This window comes from Thermobia domestica, chromosome 18 (genome assembly GCF_964235325.1).
Source record: "Thermobia domestica chromosome 18, izTheDome1.hap1.1, whole genome shotgun sequence".
NCBI lineage: Eukaryota > Metazoa > Arthropoda > Insecta > Zygentoma > Lepismatidae > Thermobia > Thermobia domestica.
Window position 1 is genome coordinate 147,033,757 of NC_137471.1, and position 21,048 is coordinate 147,054,804.

A 21,048-nucleotide genomic window follows, 5' to 3' on the forward strand; every position below is an offset into this window, starting at 1 on the left:
CAATACGTGAAGCCAACTAGAAATGGATTAATAGAAAGCCTGTAGTTATGTTTTCCTTAGAGCATGATTAAAATAGGAATATTTAAATTTTAAATTAAATTGAATAAATGTGTGTAATAATAAATGTGTTTTTCTTTGGTCTTCTGCTTGATTGATTCTCCTTGATACCGAAACTGATTTTATATTTGGACTGAAGAGCAAAATTTGAGAGCCGGTGCTAATTATGTGAGGTATGATTTTCCGGTCGTTTTGCATTTTAACGTATGCGGACTGCTGAGTAGGGTTTCCTGTTTTGTTGGCTTCTGAAAACAAAATCCATGTGAAAAGGTGGATACTTGGCATGCGAGGTTAAAATGTCTGGTATTGGCTATATGTGAATTCAACAAGAAATGGATTAATAGAAAGCCTGTAGTTATGAATTCATTAGAGCATGATTAAAAATTGGAATATTTAAATTTTAAATTAAATTGAATAAATATGTGTAATAATAAATATGTTTTTCATTGCTTTTCCGCTTGACTGATTCTCCTTGATACCGAAAATGATATTATATTTTGACTGAAGAGCAAAATTTAAGAGCCAGTGCTAATTATGTGAGGTATGTTTTTCCGGTCGTTTTCCATTATACGTTTGCGGACTGCTGAGTTGGGTTTATTGTTTTGTTTGCTTCTATTAACAAAAGCAATGTGAAAAGGCGGATACTTGGCATGCGAAGTTAATGATGTCTGATATTGACTATATGTGAAGTCAGCATGAAATGGAATTATAGAAAGATTAATATTTTGCTTATATTAGACATATTTTTTGATAATATAAAAAAGGATTAAAATATATATTAGTAATTTAGAATTGGTATTGGGTTCTAGAAATTGTTGGAGTATGTAGTTTTTATTGTATGGTGTGTTTGCTATCATAAGGATTGATAATTAGCTTATTAAAATAAGTATTAAACAATATTACGAATGGGATGTTTGATATTTGGGTATTTAGTTTTTGATCAGTGCCACCCTGCTTTTGTTTTCAAAAATATGTTTGTAACTTCCGTCCGGTCGTAACTGTTAAACTGTTACGGTGGGTGTTTATGTTATGTTGTGTATGAAGAATTGCTGGCAAAGTCTAATAAATACATAAATTACTAAATTTTAACATGAACAATGCAACACAATGTATTGTTATTCTTTTTGCAATATTTTTTGCCTGTCATTGCAGAAAGCAATTCCAATGAGAAGCTTGATGTGGGTAGTCGTGCTCTGGAACACCATACCAGATCAAGGTGACCAGACGTCCCGTATTAGCCGGGACAGTCTCTTTTTCACAACCGCTGTCCCGTTTTTTTCTGATTCTCAAACGGGACGCCTAAATGTCCCGTTTTTAAGCAAAAGTGACCCAGGTGTCCCGTAATTATTATTCAAAATATAAATGGTCAATGCAAATTCTACACTCTTTCGTACCAACACTCATTGGAAAGGTTTAGCTGTGTCTGGAACTTCTGAATGTTCCAAGCATGGCCTTACTTCATCAGCCCTCAACTTTCCACTCCGCAGTAGAAAAAATACAAGGTTAAACATTTACAGTTTTTGAGGTAATTTTTGTTTTATATGATTTAAAGAAAAATTTAGCTTCAAAATCTCAAGATTGCTTCATTTCAGTAGCTGCGAGGAAAACTTTTGAAATTTGGATAGGGGAAGTTTTATTTCTGAAGGAGCTAAGATTCGCCAGTATGTTCACACTTTCTATCAAACTGCAGTTGAATATTTAGATAAGCGAATAAAAGCCCTTGAAACTTTGAAGCAATTTAGTTAGATTACGCTTAAAGGTGTACCATGTTGGCAGAATATACAGAAACTGTATACCGGTACTTTATTCTGGAAAATAGTTCTTTCGTTCAGATTGATGCTACTGCTCTTTAGAACGACTGTATGTATTTAAAAGAATACTTGACACCAGAAATATTGACTAAGTGGAACTCAAATAGAGTATCTCCTGACAAATTCTGGGTAGAAGTATTTTCCCATTTCTATTCTAACATACCGTACTCAAATCTTCTAAAAGTTGTGGAGTTCCCTCTCTGTTTACCCGGGACTAATGATCCAACTGAACGTGTATTCTCGCATATGAATGTTTTGTGGACAAGTGGGAAAACCCAACTGTCTATAGGTGCTTTGAAAGCTGTGCAGATCAGTAAAATTAATTTTGACTAGTCTTGTATTAATTTCTACAAACTATTGAATGCAAACAAAGAACTGTTAAAGAGGATCCAATCATCCCAAAAATACCAAAGAATAACGGATGTTCAATAATGAGGTAAGTAGCTTATTAGCAGTTAAAAGTACTGTTGGATAGTACTTAAATTAGAAACGATACTCTTACTTGTGTATTTTATAATTGAAAACACTAGTGAGTCCCAAAATGCAACCTGGAAGTCAGATATTTATTTACCCCCCGTCGCCGATTCGTATGCGTCCCGTTTTTGCAAGTAAAAATTTTGGTCACCTTGTACCAGATGGAATTAAAAATTACATCATTAAATAGTAGTAATATTAATAATTATGCTATCCAGTGGCGTATTTAGGGGGGTGGCTTCCGGGCTTAAGCCCCCCCCCCGAAATCTGACTTAGTATAGTAAAGTAACTGAAATATCTTGCAGAATTTTCACATTTCCAGGCAAAGCCCCCCCCGAAAGTTAGCAAAGCCCCTCCCGAAATAAAATCGTAAATACGCCACTGATGCTATCTAACGTATTTTAATGTTAGATGTTTTTATTTTTAAGATGAATAAAATTCAAGAGTAAAAATAACTTCGGATATAGTATACATAAAGCCGCGTCAGTTCCCGAGGGAGGTGGACGCTTATACTTTTAGGGATTATTCATTGAGTATCTACGAACTTACCAAGGGGGTAACAAAGCGACTTTGATTTACTTATCGACTGATACGAAAATAAAAAAGAACGTACCTGTACTTTATATCTGCATCTGTAGTGCCCTTGTACTTTATCTATGACTATGTGTGTGTGGGGGGGAGGGAATTTCAGGCATATCGCATGTCTTGTGCACATGGATACTTCTTACTATTGCACTACGTAGAAAATTTATGGTATTTAATGTAGAAATGGTAATAGAACACTGAAGAAACGCAGATCACGGCGTTCCCACACTATTGCCATAACTTCTTTTCGCTGTTATAGTAAATGTAAAAACTTACAATAAAGTGTTTAACAAATAAATAAATGGATTATTAAATGAAAACTTAACGTACAGGTCAAGATGTAGTTGTACTATACGAATCCACAGATTGTAAAATGTACAGAAAAATTTGGGGATGGCATTTAGCATCTCCCCCAACTCGTTTCATGGTTTCAAAACCGAGTACTTTGTTTTTTGTCTAAATTGTGATAAAAGTAGAAGTACAAGGGCTCTGGGTGCTTCTAACTCTCTTCGCTAGCTGTCCCTAGCTCAGCTATATTTTGTAAAGTAACTAACACACTGTAAATCTTATATGTGCAAGATTGGGGAAGATACAAAATATCAGCCTTTCGTTGCAATCACTCAACTCTTCCTACGTACTCCCAAGAGAAAAACCCTTACCGTAACTCTTTCGGACAATAAATTAGTAAAAGAACCATAATTTTTCAACAATTATTTCGCGTGGTATGTCTGAACTTGACCTGCGTGGAGATTTACTATACGGATCGATAGTTTAAGTAGTAGTAGGAACGGGTTAGAAGCCCCGCAGGGGTTAGTTACTACTTGCAGATTGACATAAGGAGAGGTCAGTATAAGGACGGTATGGACGTACAACGTAAAAACTAGAGTGCATAAGGGTAAATTTTACTACAAGACACGCCCCAACAGCGCGTCGATAAGTAGGGCCGTTTGAAAAAATATAGTAGAGTAGGGTAAGGTAAAGTAGAGTAAGATATAAATAAGTAGGGTAGGGGTTAGCTTAAGGTTAGGTAAGTTTTGATTCATTTTCATAAAATTATTAATGTGTAATTTCTACTTTCCGAGTGAAAGTATCTGCTGGAGCGGGCGTTGTAAATTAACCCGTGCATAAATCACAAACCGGAGTTACCCCTCCGCTTTTTATAAAAATCAGGAAAATTTACAGGAGAAATGAGGTATAGAATGATAATTTGAAGTTGTTATTTGATGTTTAAGAATTTAAGTTCGGCATGAGAGTTAGGTTTAATACGAGAAAAGATATGTGGAAGTTAGTACTATTTGCCGGATGCGGAAGCATTCGTGGAAGGTTTCAGCAGCATGGTAGTTGTAGAATATGGCGAACAGGTGTAATGGATGCTCAAAAATAATGAAGAAAACCTTTTAAATTTTTTAAAAGCCAACGGAGTACTAAAGTTAAGTGAAATGTAATAATTTTTAATATTTTAAGCACTGTTTTTTGTATGTTGCAAAGTCTAAGGGCACCTAAAGCCTGGAGGGGCAACTCTAAACTTAAGCCCTAGTTTGTGCTAGGTGGCCACTGAAAAGCGCGAGTGCTATCTAACTGAGTCAGGGCAGGAGTGCAGCACGAAAACACAAGTGATAAGGGTGCGCCCGTAGGGAGCAGGCGCGTCAGCGATGGGGGTTACGCGCATAAACGATGATAGTGGAATAGCACATTAATAGGTATTTATTCCGAAGTTGGTCGTCGCCTACTTTTTGGGTAAAAGTAATAATTGGTTTCTTTCTTTACCAAAGTTTTATATTTAAATTCACATAATAATGCTGAGTGAGCGTTAGCGAGTGGAGACGGGTTACTGCTCCGCAGAGCACGTTGTTTTCTGTTTTTATTGCTGCTAAATGGGAAGACGGGCCTGCGTTCTAGAAGATTGCTGCCTTCTTGGTTATGTCACTAACCGTTACAGTAGACAATATAACTTTCTCCAAGTTTCTTTATATTAGTATATATCAGGGTTGGCAAAAACCATGGTTTTATTGAAAAAAAAAACTTCTTTTTTGGTTTAAACCAGGTTTGTTTGGTTTAAATAATTTGCTCTATATATTCATATCATATATGGACAGAAATAAGTTTGTTTCATCATGATGTTATTATGCAACAACCGGGTTATGCTGGAAGGGGTCACATAAGCTTAATGCGGAATAGAAACCGCTTCTCGAGTTACATCCGAGAGAAATTGTCCTCCATTTGAACTCGGAACCAGGACTAATTGGCCACAAATGCGATACGTCTGCCGACTCACTCACGAAGGAATCCTCGTAAAAATACATTGAACTGATCTTTACATGCTTCTTGATATAATTGTCAAGAGTAATCTCAGAAGAGCAAAAAGATAAACAGCTGCACAAGTGAAACTATTATACAGAATTACATATCGACAATTTTAAAGTACTACGGAGTACAGAAGAACTAATTTAGTTCAAGTTAGTTAATAATGACTTTTATTGGTCCACGAGTCCACTTTGGCTCAGACTAATTTATACATAAATAGATACCAAAAATACTTCTCATTTCACTAAATGCCTCTCGTGGGGGCTGTTTGACCCCTCCCCCACACACAAAGTACGGCATTTCGAAGTATTTTATCAATAATAAACATTGAAACGAATCAATATTTAGTATTTTTCTTTGATTGCAATTACATAACAATAATAACAACTACAAAAAAATCACAAACATTTATAAGCTTAAAAAAAGTTGCTTTTGTAATATAATATTTTTGAGTAATAAATGGGGAATTTAGGTCTGAATATAACAAGAATAATATATGGGAGTGAAACGTGATAACCCACAAATTTCTGTTCATCAAGATTTTACAAACACTTACGCTTTTACGAACAATTTTCGTTTTTTGGTTTAAACCAGTTGGTTTTTTTGAAAAAAAAAACAGCTGGTTTAAACCAGCCAACCCTGGTATGTATATAGGATGTAAGAAAATTTAAAACATCAAACCTACAGAGGTGATTTGTCACATCAGAGCAAAGAAATAGTTCATATGGACCTGTGGTCAAAAGTCCATACTTTCGAAGCTATAGACTGTCGAAGACATAAGAAAATAAACTTTAAAAATCTATAGCTTCAGTGTGGGACCGAGCGCAGTCAAGGAAGACATCACTTATTTACTAGTATGTGCCCTATTCAAATACCCATGTTTCAAAATTCTGCGGTGCTAGCGTATCAATGGACAGTTTATGAGCACTTCAACTTTTCTGAGTATTCCTCAACTGGCTCTATAAAAATTAATGTGTAAGTGCCGCAAGATTCTGAAATATGGATATTTGGATAGGGCACGTACTAGCTCTTAAGTAATGTGTTGACTCGGCTGGGATCGGTCTCACAGTAGTGGAACTCTGGACCTCTAAATTTCCTTTTCCTACGTTTTCGGCAGCCTGTAACTATAGACGTTTGACCACGGGTCTTATGAACTTTTTTTTTCTTTCTTTTCGTGTACAGAGTAAGAATTAAATGATAACTTAGCTGCTTTTAGTCGAATTTCGGTTAAAACTACGCTAGAAGTCGTGTAGCCGAATAGTAACCGAGCAGTACTCAGTGAAACTACACTTTGGCTTTTCCTGGATTACTATAGTACGGGAGGTATAACGTCGTTGCTTTCCCGTGAAAAGTTGTAGTGACGTTTATGGGGAATTGCCAGCTTGGTTACTCGTGGCTCGCTGAGCGCAGTGAATGGTGACTGGTGATTTGCTATCCTCTTACCACATCCCCAGTGACGAGCAGGTCCAAGTGCGGGAAGCCCACGACGCTATACCTTCTGACCTTTAGTTACCAAGAAAATTGTCAAAAGGTGTTAACCAACTTACTTGGTTACATTAAGCAAAAGGAATAACAACTGTACATTTTTCCGGTAAAAATAGCCGTCTCGTCTTTGTAATTGCTCATTGCACTTAATTATTGCCGGTACTTGGGCTGTTATAGACAATTAGTTATTTTAACCCCTCTTCCTTGGTTGCAGGACTCAGTTATTCAGGATAAATTAACAGGTCTCAACTGATCTTTCTTTTCGAGTATCGAAATTCTTATATAATATTAAATTAGCTGCAGTATGGGATATTTCGAAGTAATTTTTTCTGGTCACAGTATGAAACATCCTCAGATATGCTAGTTGTCATTGTCGTGTATGTGATGCACTAATCAATTAAAGTAGTGTCTACTAATTACGGCTCTCGATTAATTTAATCGTGTGGTTGGCGTAATCATAAATCTATTCATCTTTATTAAAAATTAGTTGCTATATAGATGTATATGTAGTATATAAGCGAATTTTAAAAGGAAATGTAGACATAGTAACTCCCACAGGATTTTTTTACAGGGGGGAGTGGGCAAAAGGACCGACATACAAGCAAAGTCACGGATACAAATACCTAGAACCACATAATATTTAATGTAAAAATAAAAAAAAACAATTATTACAACTGTTATATGTTTTGTTGTGTTCTGAGGTTGGCATTACATGTGTGTACACTTTCTTTTGTGAAATCGTATTTGAGATCACTTCTCTACTCTCCACCCAGCATTACAAAGTTGGTTCTGAGTCCAACTCCCTTTAAGCCTCGGTATTGAAACGTGTTTGGCCTACTGGTTCGAAGATGATGAGAAAGTGCACTAAAAGTCTCAATAATGGGGGGAGACTCGTATTTCAGTGGTAGAGCTTGTACTGGAAATCGAAACCCAGGTAACATATGAAGACTGTGAGCTGAATCTAAATAGGGAGGGATAGCTTGACTAAATTAAAGAGACCATTCCATTTTACATTTTATTTATAAGAATAAAAAAAATAAAAATGCGAATACAGATGTATTTCACAAATCGGTTACTTGGAATTACAACTTCAAATTCTTACTACATCACGTATCTGGGCACAACCCCTTCGTAACCAAAGGGATGCTAGAAGGTTTTTATGCTAAACCGCGATTTATTGTGAATAGTGAAATTGAAACTTCGTACATCGCAACTTGCATTGGCCCAAGAGGTAAAGTGTTAATTCTCGAAGAGGGATTTTGGTCTCGATTTGAAAATAAAATTCATATTTGTCACTAAACACTCTCAAGGTGCTCATCTCGAGTTGAGGGGGTAACTTAGAAAAAATAATCACATACCTGATTTTATGCAGAGCGTCCCTAACAAGAGCGAAATACACTGGTGGTAGGCAGGCCGCAGAATCACCCGAGCCGGCGAACAGGCCTCGCTTATATAGGCGCTTCGTCCCACGCATTTCTGCCAGTTCTGACGTCGCTCGAAGCTACGTCACGAGCCTCGACGAGCTTGGAGAAGTTTCTTCACACGCATGCTCAATAGTGGCTAAGACGTCTAGTTTTTTTCTATGATTTTTCCCTATCACGCCGGGGTTGAACTTTCTACTTTACATTTACTTTTACATTTTTATTTCACGCATAGCTCCAAATACATAATGTTTTTCATGTACTTATCGCTTGTGTGGTATTAACTAAATTTGCATCCGGGACCCGGCGCTGTGATCTGAGTAAATCAAAGCCAGGGTCATACCACTATTACATGCGTGTGGGTTGGTGTCAATGAGGCATCAGGCTGCTAATACAATCAGAGCCTCAACTGACTCCGTTCTCCCTTCCTCTCTTTTCCTTGCTGCACACACAATTTGAAAAGCGCGGGCGTCTCGCCCCATAATTTGAGTCCGGCTTAGGACTTCGAGGCATAACTGTGTAACAGTTATCCGCCGACCTCGGTAAAAAAAATGTCGAAAGTTATCTTCGTAATAAAATAATACGGAAACGGTTATCCAAGGCAAGTTGCTGGGATTTAAAGGGTTAATATAGAACGGGCCTTACTTAAGGCGCTAAGAAACTAAAAACAAAACTTTCTTGAGAATTTTGGAGATTATGAAGGAATAACTTGCAAGAGACGTGATTGTAAGATTTCATGCGTTTGACTATACTACGTTTAACTGCTACAACAGTTCCACTAATAAACTAGTAGGTTAAAGAACCAGGTTTGTTATTACCATGTTTAGTACGAAGCTTTATGACTTAAAAGTTGTAGGATGAAACCTTACAATCATGGTATCCTTCTAGCTTAAAATTGTCAAGAGATTTCGTGTGAACTCACAATAGTAGATTTTTTTAACCAATTCTTAACCATAGTATTAAGCATGATTTTGAACCGATTATGAGTACAACTTCGAGTATCATAATGAAAATGAAGATTATGTGAGTTTACTGATTTGCTAAGTACCATTATATTTACTGTACTGAGTACAATTATAGTCATACGTGTTGAATGTGATTTGTCTCAGGCTACTAATATAATTCAGCTAAAAATGAAAGAAAATCAACATTAAATACACTCAAACAAAATTAGCGTGAAGCGCGTTAAGGTTTGACTGAGATGGACGATAAAATTACAAGAGCAGTTTTCATTGGTTATAGTATAAGCCAAATGGGAAAACATGCAATGATATAGAATAGTACACTCGATTGTGTTGCCTTAAATCTTAAATTATTGCGATGTTGTGCCTTACAGTTTGTGAACAAAATTCCTTATGTTGTTTCAATATACCATTTATACTTCATAAAGCATAGGCTATACTCTACTTTCCAGAATCAAATGAATATTGAATATTTATGGCATGTATGGAAAATATAACTTGGAAAGTATTTGAGTACTTCATTACATATCTTGTATTATATTTATTTGTAATATAGAAGCGATTGCATACTAAATGATTAAATCGCGTATGTAAAATAACTTGAATAATTAACAACTAGCGATTAAAACACAATGCTTAATAAATGTTTCAAGTGCGTCTATACACATTTTATATTAAACTCATCCTAATGTTATAGAAGAATAAATCTCACATTATCAGCTATTGTTCTCTACATCGGTAATGCAATAAATGTAATATATTACAAACTTACTGTATAGCTCTGTCCTATACAAGTTGATCACCGTATGTACATGTGTTTTTATAAACTTCTACTCAGTCTGATTGCTATTGCGACCTCGATATGGTTTCTCTCATCCTATGTGGTATGCATTACGCTAGAAACATTGACATTTTACGTATACTGGCAATATACAGACATTACCAACTGATTAGCGCATTTTAGCGCACCTAGGGATTACATACAACCACTCTAGATTTCATTTCCATGGAAGGTTCTGTTAGCAAGGGGGGAGACTGAATGGTTGAAGAGTTGACCCTATGGTTAGTGGGTTAGTTTATGCCCTAATGGCCTATGGTAATAACGGATACAAATTATAATATTCAGCGATGCAGTTACATTTACCATACTAGAGTACATGGTTTGAAGGGGACTGTATAAAGTTTCTTTATAATTAGGGGGGATGTTAGGGGGGCCTATAGGTTAGTATTGTTAGTATTCCCATTCTTATTATTATTAAAAGTATTGTTGGTATTAGCATTCGTATTTTATATTTTTTTCTTATATATAAAACGAAATCGAGAGGGATTTCTTCATAGTTAGAAAGGAAATTTACGAAGTAAAGTTACATCATGTTCCATCATGTTGGTGGTTCCTGTTGTTTTATAAGATAGATTTTTAAACACAAAAGTTAACCACAACAAAGCTATGGTTGAGCTAGAGATTTTTTTTAAACAAAAAATCACCGGAAGCATGTTCCGTTCTTTCTTTTAATTCAACTAACCTTGACTGATAACAACCATAGGTTTCCGTTGGTGGTGAACTTTCCTGTTTTTAAATCTCAAACATATAGTGTAAGTGATTTAGTTCTTCAGAGCATAATTCTACATAGAGACGACATACATGGTGACATGTATGTATCCTGTTATTGAGCAACAGTTGAAGGCGGATATGATTAAATTCAATGTGCAATGGATAATTTAATAAAATACTTCCTTGTCTTTTTCACTTCGGTGTTTGCCAAAAGATAAACATACAGAGGTTCCAAAAATTACGGTCTTTAACCTAGTGGAATGAGAATGTGGAGACTCGATTACCATACTCACATATAGGCTTCTTCAATTGTCTGAAACAAACTTGTGCTTTTATTTGACCAAACAATAGGAATTTAATTTCTATATTTATACAATAACCTTCCATGGCTTTTGGTACGTTGGATCGTGGTTATTACAATGAAATTGAGTTATTTCATATATTGAGAAAGTTTTAAAGTCTCTTAACGTTTGCTTGTTTGGTTAGTGTTACAATCTTCTTATGATTTGTCACAACGCTGATTTGTAAGAGTTTTTTTTTTCCTTTTATTTTGAGTCTTATCACTTGTCCAAATTTTGTGTTGTACTGGTACGAGAAGAGTTTTTCACCTGTAAGCAATGAACTGAGGTAGGTCAATGGGAGTCTGTCCGTAGATAAAAAAGATTTTCTTGTCAAAGTAGAAGTGTATAATTCTTGAGGCACAGAGAAAGTTCTGTATCCGGATGGAAGTTTAGATTTTAGATATCTGTTGTCCAATAATAAACAGTGATGGATCGAACAATAATAATAATCGATTTCCATATCGTCCCCCTGGATCAGCTCTGGATGGGGCCGATAGGCTGTCATCTGGATCCTTGGGTAGCTCCAGATACCAGGACGGTGGTGGGGGGCTTACTCTAGACATCACACTGGGAAGGCAATGGATAGAGATCTGCAATCAAAGAGACTATTAGCTTACATTATCATTAATGCTTTACATATTAACCTTGGCTTATGCAGAGTACTTGTTTATATAGGAAGGCCACTTAATCCTTCTTGTAATTGTTCATTATATATACTTTTTTTTACCGGGGCTGAAAACACATCAATTTTAAGAAAGGTATAGTGATTGATGGAACCTGCGAAGGTTACCAATAATGAGCTATCTGAAAGTGAGAATCGAATAAGAAAAATGTTTTTCATTCAGATGTCCTGAGTGTGCTGACCACACATCGTCAGAATCTAAGCATAGATACCTGTTTAACTAATTATGTGATTGTATTAATATCACAAGAATCAATTTTGTACCATGAACAAACTAAAGCGGAAGCCTAGAAATAAGTGTATGAGTGCTGACCACACACTACTATTAGGATGCCTCTTGTGTTTGATCTGTGACTGTGGGTGAAGATCAAGATAACGTCATGGTAAAACAAGTTCTTCACAAATTGATTGATGTACCTAACTCGGTTTGTTTCTTCGTGAGTGGAATGATAATGAGGGATGAAAGTGGATTATTAAATATACTTTTCATTTACTGCAGTGATTAATGGGCGATGAGTCATATGGTGAGTAAATTCAAGGTACTTTACAAGATGGACAATACCTTGTTTGTTATTAAAACGTCAGAACATACATTACTTTATTGACACACATTTGGCGTATATTTTATTTTCAGATGTAGTCAGGTCGAGGAATAGAGTGTTAAAAGGAAGTTTGAATTGAGTCAGTGCGACGGAAGTTAGCTAATTATACAGCTTGGTATAATGATATGTGGCTTGTAAATTATCAGCTCAGCTGACGCATGTTCGGAGAGAGGGGGAAAAAGGGGCTTTTCCATCGCAGCTGAGAGAACACATCTAGTATACTGTTGCAGACACCGGCTTCAGACCGGGGACATCTTAACATTGTCAAATAAGTATATTTGTATTTATTTTTAAGTTAAAAGATAGGAGTGGTCAGTCGTTTTGATTTCTATGCATGAGTACAAAAAGTTTGTTGTATACGGTCTTTTATACCTTGAAATGTTAATATTATCTACCCTTTTTTTAAAATTGAATTTTAACAAAGATAAAACTTAACAAGTTGATGCAATGAAGTAACTTCGTGAACCACAGGACTATTAAACAGATCTTAGATTCAACAAGATTTAGTTAAATTTAATTATACCTTTAAAACTATACCAGATAGGAGAATTAGTTCCAAAGTATCATCAAAATTTATGGTAATGGATTGAACTAAAAATTTAAAATATCCCAAGAAAACTTATATAAATTGTATACAAGTAAAATTTCATTATTGAAATTCATTTCTAGTTTTACGCTTTATTACACCTTGTGTACCCATAGTGTTCAAGATAAGACTTATCTCACAATAGGGCAATCCAGCACCTGAGAAATGCTCAGTTAACGTGCCTATTTTTTTACAATTGATTTCCCTTGTTTTTTTAAATAGTGTCTCACAAGATCCTTGATGATATGTTGTCTCAGCTATTATAATAATATTGAATTAATATTGTAGGGTTTTGAGCTCGATAAAGTTAATTATTGACAAATTAGGCCCTAAGAGGAGGCAGTCTTATCTTGTGCACTTTGTGATTTGTTCATTATATTTGCAACCTTTTGTAGGTAGCTTAGTAAGAATAACAAAGGAAAATATCAAATTTCTTTGTCGAAGTAAATTGATAATCAAGTGATTAAAAATTAATAACTTTGAACAAATATATAAAAAGGAAAATGAATACTCAGTTGTCTCCAATGCGCAGGTCATTTCACTTCTCTCACCTGGGCACTGCTGTCAGGCCTCTGAAAGGAAAGGTCTGAAACGAAAAATTCTCACACACAAAAATAGTATTATAGATTGAATCCGGGGACTTGAATATGTTCGTAGTGTCCCGTCTACTTATTAGTCGAAATTTAAAGAACTTGGTAGTTAAAACGTTACTGAATTCAAGTAGTAGTTACATTGTATCTGATTCTGCACTATGCTAATTAGTAAGTATGATAACAAATGAGTTTAAATAAGTTCTTAATTTTGTGGTTCATATTTTTCAACTTGTTGGGGTATACGTATCATCCTTTGCTCGAAAAACGCACAGGAAAGAGAAGGAAAGACTTTATGTTTCCAGAGACAATGAGGGGAGGTTTCCTGTTACGGGGTAAGTACTATCTCCCTGAATTGTTAGTGTATTATTTTTGAAGCGTGCGTTTTCAATTTCTTCACGTCAAGTTACAAATTCGTTTTACTAGTGAGTGTTAACATAGTTTAGTGCTGAACTCGAGTGCAACGAAATCGCAGTTCGTATCCTGGGAGTATCCCATACCGTTTTTTATTATTGCTGAATTAAGTGAAAACCACAACGAAAGATAGTGATCAAAGTTACTGTGCAATACCTGTGTGCGTTTTGCAATACCTGTGAATTTAGTAAGTGTTTCCTTAAGGAAAAACGAAAACAAAAACGGTGTTTTGTGCGCGTCACTCATACAGAAAGTGCGTGAGTCGGGGCTCGATCTCTGACTTATGTTTCCTTTCAAAGTTAGATACAATTGCGTAAATGCCAATAATCACCGGAAAGTGATGTCATTTTAACAACGATATTAATGTTGACAAACATTCCGGGTCTCGAACTCGGGACCCCTAGTGTAGATAGTGATGATATGTGGTAAACTAAGTGTCTATTGAAAGTATTTGATTCTAACCTACTTTCACATAACCAATTCGAATATAAACTTGAGCTCGTGAGGAGCGATAATTAAGATATAGAATAAAAAATGATCCATCGGGGGATCGAACTAGTGGTCGCTAAGAACCAATTGCTTAACAGAGACTACGGTGTATCCCAATCGTGATAATCTGTTTGGCAACATTAATAACATGTTTCGTTTCGTTGTAGTTTCGTTCCCCTGTTTTTAATTATTTCTATATTCCTGATATAAAATGCTAGTGTGTTCTTCGATGTTGACGCTACGCGTCACATCATTCTGAGTTCTTGTTAGCAGCTGGATTCACTTCCGTCACCTGATAAGAGTTGATTTCCTTTTTAGTTTTAACGCTGAATGAGAGACGGGTTTTGAGGAAGTATCCGTGATCAATTTTAAAAAAAAATTCATTAAGCAAAACGATATTCGATTAACTTTAAGTTGTAAAGAGTACTACTTTTGTTTGTTTATTTTGACTTATAACTCATTTCACTTGGATGGATATTCAACGTCAAGTTCTTATATTTATATCCTAAAATTCGTGTGCGCCGTGCGCTGTTGTGATGCAGTGTTTTCCACCTAATAACCAGGGCCGCTTATGGAGGGGGCCACCAAACTTTGAAAGTCTCCTGACTTGTAGTTTTAAATCTTTTGACGGGTATAATCATAAGTGTTATTCTGACTCAAATTAAGATACTTTATACCAGATTCATTAAAAAAACAAGTTGACAGAGCTCGAGTGTCCTTAATATGTGTCATGTAAAGTATGAAGGATTCTATTATTCGAGTATTGATTTTCATTACGACCTGATGTACACATAATGATTCTCTTCCAATGTTTTATTATTATTATTATTATTATTATTATTATTATTATTATTATTATTATTATTATTTTAATGTACCAGTGATAGCGTGATTTAATACCTTTCTGCGTTGTATTATCAGCGTTGTGTGCCTTTTATTTCAAACAAAGCTAAGATTTTAACTTGTATGAAGGCAGTTACACAGGGATAATATATACGAGTATATATTAACACGAGTATAGTGGTGTAGTAGTAGGACAACATCTGGGAAGTTACTATAGTTCACAATGATGTCATTTTTGTAACCGTTACCTTACATGACATGGCGATAGTATTATAACCAAGTTAGTTACAATAAGCGGGTTCTAGCCCATTACCCAATGATGGGAGTACAGAAAAAATGAAGGGGGCTCGATCTACCCCCAATATTCTTACGAAATACATACGGTAGCCTTAACACTAACTTAAGTTTATGATGAAATAATGATGAAATAGAGTTTTTTTTTAAATGAATGGCCGTTACATATATCATTGTAAATGTATACCTTATGCTAGTACATTGCCGTGGTTTGCCAATAGATTGGCCCTCGCTAAAAGATTGGCCATTTTTACAGCAGCATAAGGTCACTTGTGTTCACCCAGAAGGGGCCGCAGAACATTTTCACTCATATCTATGGATACGAAGTCCACAGCAGCAGCAGAAAACAACATGTCAGAGACTAAGGCGTATTTCTCCTTATTTCGTTTTCTATTTTATTTTTTTAAATTAACCAATATGCTTCCCGCCCGAACTACGGGGAAAAAAATAAAATAAAAAATAATAACAGCTCAATGAAAAACAAACGGGGAGGCATTGTGTGGAGTAGCCTTACGTAAATATCTGGTGGGGGGAATTACGCTCCTTTTTTTACAGGTAGATAACCCGGGTCAAAAGAAAACGACACATAAACATTGCGTTCATAATAAGTAGGAATAAGTTTGTAACGGAGCAACAAAAAACAGGCAATATTGACTTTGCTTTAATTTTCCAGGTTAATGCTTTCCCAGATACGAAGAGGAAGAGCGGCGAGTTTCTTGAGAGAAAGAAGTAAAATAATCAGGCGTCGGCAACGGACGGATCTCCATAATATGACTGAGGAGTTTGCAGCTGCAACGTCGTATACTTAAAGTCGGATTTGAGTATACATCATACAGGGATCTACTCATGTATGTATAAATGGTCGGATCAGTAATAATAATTTCTCTTTTCAGCTATGTCAACATTTGTTTCCTATAGGTTCTCTGTGTTTGGCAGCATATTGGGAGTTGTATAGGAGAAGAAGAAGGGTAACTCATTCGTGGCCGGCCACATTCATACAAAGAACAAAAAAAATATATTCATCCCAATATGTTGGCAAAATATTCATTTAGGTATCAACTCGACATAACCTTTTCTGAAACGCGTCTACTTTTCCTTGGTAGGGTAGTTATGGTAGGGCCCTGATTCTAAAAATGACTTATTTGCTCCTCAGAACAATTTTAGCGCCGCCGACTAAGATGAGTGCCTATTATCCATAGTAGGCCATGGGTATCTAATGCCTTTTACAGCATCGAAGGGTGAGGGGGAATGGATCCCAGGAAGTAACTTTTAGTTTCTGACTGTTGAAGAGTATACGAAATAGTTTTTGTTGTTCACAATTTCACAATTTATACCTTTAGATTCTATCTATAACCCTGTATTCACGTGTTCCGGTACGCCAGGGGCATGTTTGACTACGTGTACTCCACTTTTTAGAGGTCTATACGATATATGAGACATTCGACACACTCACTAAATAATATACGCCAAGTTTTTTTTTTCATGAGTTCGTCTAAATTGAGGCGACTGGACCTCATGGTCTATACGGTATGCTTAACATTCCTCGTCCTCACTATCGCTAGACACTTCCAGCTCGCGTGAGTTGTCTCGAGGGAAATACTTATTTAACCTTTCAATAGTTACCATCTGAGTGTGGTTAGGGTTTGCTACTAATTCAATTTTGCATGCATTTGTGGGAGAAATACTCCTTAAGTAATACGGTCCCACAAACTTGGGTGTCAACTTAGGAGAAATATCCTTCTTCGGTAGATAATCTCTACACAATACTAAGTCACCAACTTTTAGCTTAATAGGTTGTCTAGTGCGATCAACTCGTAATTTAGTCTGCTGCTGTACATGCGTCATAGCCTGCTGGGCTAACTTACGGATTAACTTTAGTTGTTTCTGATGTTCCTGTATTTTAGTAAATTGATACTGGGTGTCCAATTGAGTAGGAAATTTTACCTTTTGGCCAAAGACAATCTCGTATGGGGAGTATTTCCTAATAGGGGAGGTTGATATATTATAAGCATATGCACACAAGCGGACATATTCCGCCCACTTAGTAGGCTGTTTAGCTGTGTACTTAGTTAGGAAATTTGCAATGATAGAGTTAAATTGCTCACACAGCCCGTTTGTTGACGGTTTGAATGCTGCAGTTCGAACATGTTTAATGTCAAATAAGTCATTTAGTTCGGCCATTATCGCTGAGAGAAAATTTGTTTCCTATCCGTCAATACCTCTTTAGGGGGGCCAAAACGCGTGATTAACTCGTCCAAGATGGCTCTAGCCACTGTCGGAGCTTTCATATTTCGTAGCGGTACTAATATTGCGAAATGGCTAAGATATTCTATCATAACCAGGATATAGCTGTAGCCTGCGCTACCATGTAGCGGGCCAAAAATATCCAAACTCCAGCGGGAAAATAATTCCTCTTTTACAGGTAAGGGATGAAGAAAACCTTGTTTCTTTTCTCGAGGGATGTTCACCCTCTGACATTCGTCACAAGAGCGCACGTATTCCTTAACTATTTTCCCCATGTTAGGAAAGTAGTAACGTTCGTTCATTTTAGAGTAAGTGCGAGAAAATCCCGTATGGCCTCCACACAGCGGAGACGAATGGGCTTCTTGTAATATATCGGGGATAGCCTTTTCCGGTATCACTAGTTACTTATCTTTGTTCATGACTCGGTATAGAACATCGTCAACTACCACATAGGGTTTTAGAGCACGATCAATAGAGTTATATTTCTTCTTTTGTATTAATTCTCTAATTTTATTGTCCTCTTTTTGCATTGTTTTGATATCTATTTTGGGACATAACACTAAGTTGCACACGTCTGTACAATCTTCTTCTTGACCAAATTTTGAGGGTAACTCATCCTTTAGCGGACATCTTGACAGAAAATCGGCGGTCACGTTATTGCGCCCTTTGACGTGTTCGATTGTAAATTGGTAAGGTTGCAAACGGATGGCCCAACGCATGAAACGAGAATTTAGCATCTTATTATTTCTGAGGTAACATATGCCGTGAGCATCGGTCCGCACAATAAAGGGACGGTCTGCCAATAGAAAGTGGAAATGCAAAATCGTCTTAGTAACTCCTAGCGCTTCAAGCTCAACCGTGGAGTAGTTGAGCTCCGCTGGAGACAAAGATTTCGAAAAATAGGCTATAAGACAAGATTTCAAGGTATCCCATGCTTGTTTCTCGGTTTCTCCAAACTCGAATTTGGCGTTCTTTTTAGTCAATGAAATGAGTGGTTTTGCAATAGAAGAAAACCCATGGACAAAATCTTTGTAAAATGAACAAAGTCCGATAAAACTACGTATTTCTTTGACTGTGGTGGGGTATGGTACCTTTGATATAGCTTCCGTTTTTGTGGGATCTACACAAATTCCTTGTCTACCGACGATGTGACCAAGCACAGAGGCTTCTTCGTAACCAAAGTAACATTTCTTAGGGTTGAGTTTTAAGTTGGCCTCCCGGAGTCGAGATAAAATAATTCTCGTTCTTTCTATTAAAGCTGGGAAGGAAGGACTAGGGCAAACCAAATCGTCTAAATAACAGATTACATACTTCCACATAATGTCCCCAAATATAACATTCATCATATTTTGAAAAAGGGCCGGGGCCGTGCTTAGACCGAATGGTAGTCTCAAAAATTCGAATTTTCCCCAGCTGCAGATGAATGCAGTCTTCTCTATATCACAAGGACGGATTAATAATTGATGGTATCCATTTTGCATGTCCAAAGTATTTATGTATTTGGTACCATTTAAAACGCTAGTACTTCATCTATGCGCGGCACTGGCGTATAATTAGGCCTTAACATCAAATTTAGCCTTCTAAAGTCCACGCATACGCGCGGGGAGCCATCTTTTTAGGTACTATCACAATTGGTGCCGAATATGGGCTCTTACTTTCCCGGATAATATTGCTGTCTAACATTCTCTGGATCTCTTCCGCGACTATCTCTCTCTGTTTTGGTGTTTCTCTATATGGGGGGTGTGAAACAGGTATATCTGTAATGACCTCTAAGGGGCACATAAATTTATCAGTCGCCGCAGTCAGACGAGATTTGTCCCAGGCTACAACATCCCTAAATTCCATCAATAAGTCCAGCAACTGGTTTCTTTCTTCTGGGTTTAAGTTTGGACCAATATTCAGTACTTGAGCTAATTCTTCCTTTGTTTGGGGGACTTTCTGGGGTTGTCCAGAGACTTCCACGTCGTCTGTTTCATCTTTGTTAGTAAGGTGTATGATCTGATTAACAGCCTGTACGTCATTGTCCGTTTCGTCATTTAAGGACTCGACCTGGGGAACAAGTTTCCCTAAATAAAGGTTTTTAGACAAAGATCTGGTTCGATCTGAACTACTAAAAATAGTCAGAGTAATATTTCCATGGTCAGTAAAAACTGGACCTCTTGGGATCAAACAGGAGTGCCAATATCGAATTCCTTTGGACGGTAAGAATTCCCAAATATGCACGTTCCCGGTTGGTGCGGTAATTTCTATGTCATACGAAGCCTTGGACGGCACGCGGACATTTGCTGGAAGGTGCACTTTATAGGTAGTGTCCGGATAGATTTCAAAAATTTCGTCGCTTAACCCCAAGGGGTTTGGCACGACCTTTTTCTTACTATGATCCTGAGCCGAACTCTCTAGGTCAGGGAAAGTTGCTGGGTCATTTACACTTCCTTGCGTTGTCAATCGTTTTTCTAATGTTTCTAACTGCCCTCTATTTGATTGTTCCTATACAGGCTCATAAGGCACCTGTGAGGTCAGGGGTGACTTTACAGTGTGTTGGTTCTTTTTGCTATATTTTGTCGCATAAAACGCTTTCTTTTTCTTTCTGGGAATAATTTAAGTACCCGAACTTTCTGTAGAACTAGCTACCAAAGTACCACTAGGGCCTGGTTGAGGGTCAAAACTGCATAGATTCTTTTCCTCTTTTCTAAGTCAGGCGAATTGGTAAGTTCCAGCTCAGGAGCACTGGAAGATACCTTACTTTTCTTAGTTCGTTTACGTCTTGCCTTTTTACTCCTATTGCCTTTTCCATTCGTTTTATTCGTAGGCTCCGAGGAAAATTTTGTAGTTTCCCTGGAACACACGAATACTCGAGATGTTATTTCTTTAGCAGGGAGTTTTTGTCTTTTATCAGCTACACTAGCAACGGGAATTATGGGATTTCTGGTGACCAATTTTGGAGACGGATCCTTACTCCTAAGTGGGAGGTTCCGTTTCCTATAAGTTGGTTTGTTTCTATGATGGGGGATAGAGAAACCTGTTCGTCTAGCATTATCGTTCTGTATTGATTGGGAATCGCTAAACGATCTTTTTCCTACCGACGGTGGGTATCGTTCAACATGTTTTAAGTCTAAGGTATGAATCACACCTTGACGATGCCCATATGTACCTTTTGGGATTGTGAACCATAAATCTTCAAAATGATTCCCGTCTTTATCTGCTAGCTCCAAGTATTTGGAATGGATGGTTGTGACATACTTGTGCAAAAAATCTATCCCTAAAATAACGTCATAGGCGCAAAACTGTGGGTCAACTATAGCTACGTCTAGA

At 36.8% G+C, this 21,048-nt stretch overlaps 1 long non-coding RNA gene across 1 annotated transcript in view; it reads left to right on the forward strand.

The window, feature by feature from the left end:
* The first annotated feature begins 1,102 nt into the window (after nucleotides 1-1,102).
* The window catches only part of LOC145675491 (uncharacterized), a 132,060-nt gene continuing 112,114 nt past the window's right edge, over nucleotides 1,103-21,048 (forward strand). Inside the window, exon 1 of the long non-coding RNA XR_014129131.1 lies at nucleotides 1,103-2,304. This is a non-coding gene — a long non-coding RNA (uncharacterized LOC145675491). The remainder of the gene's footprint in view (nucleotides 2,305-21,048) is intronic.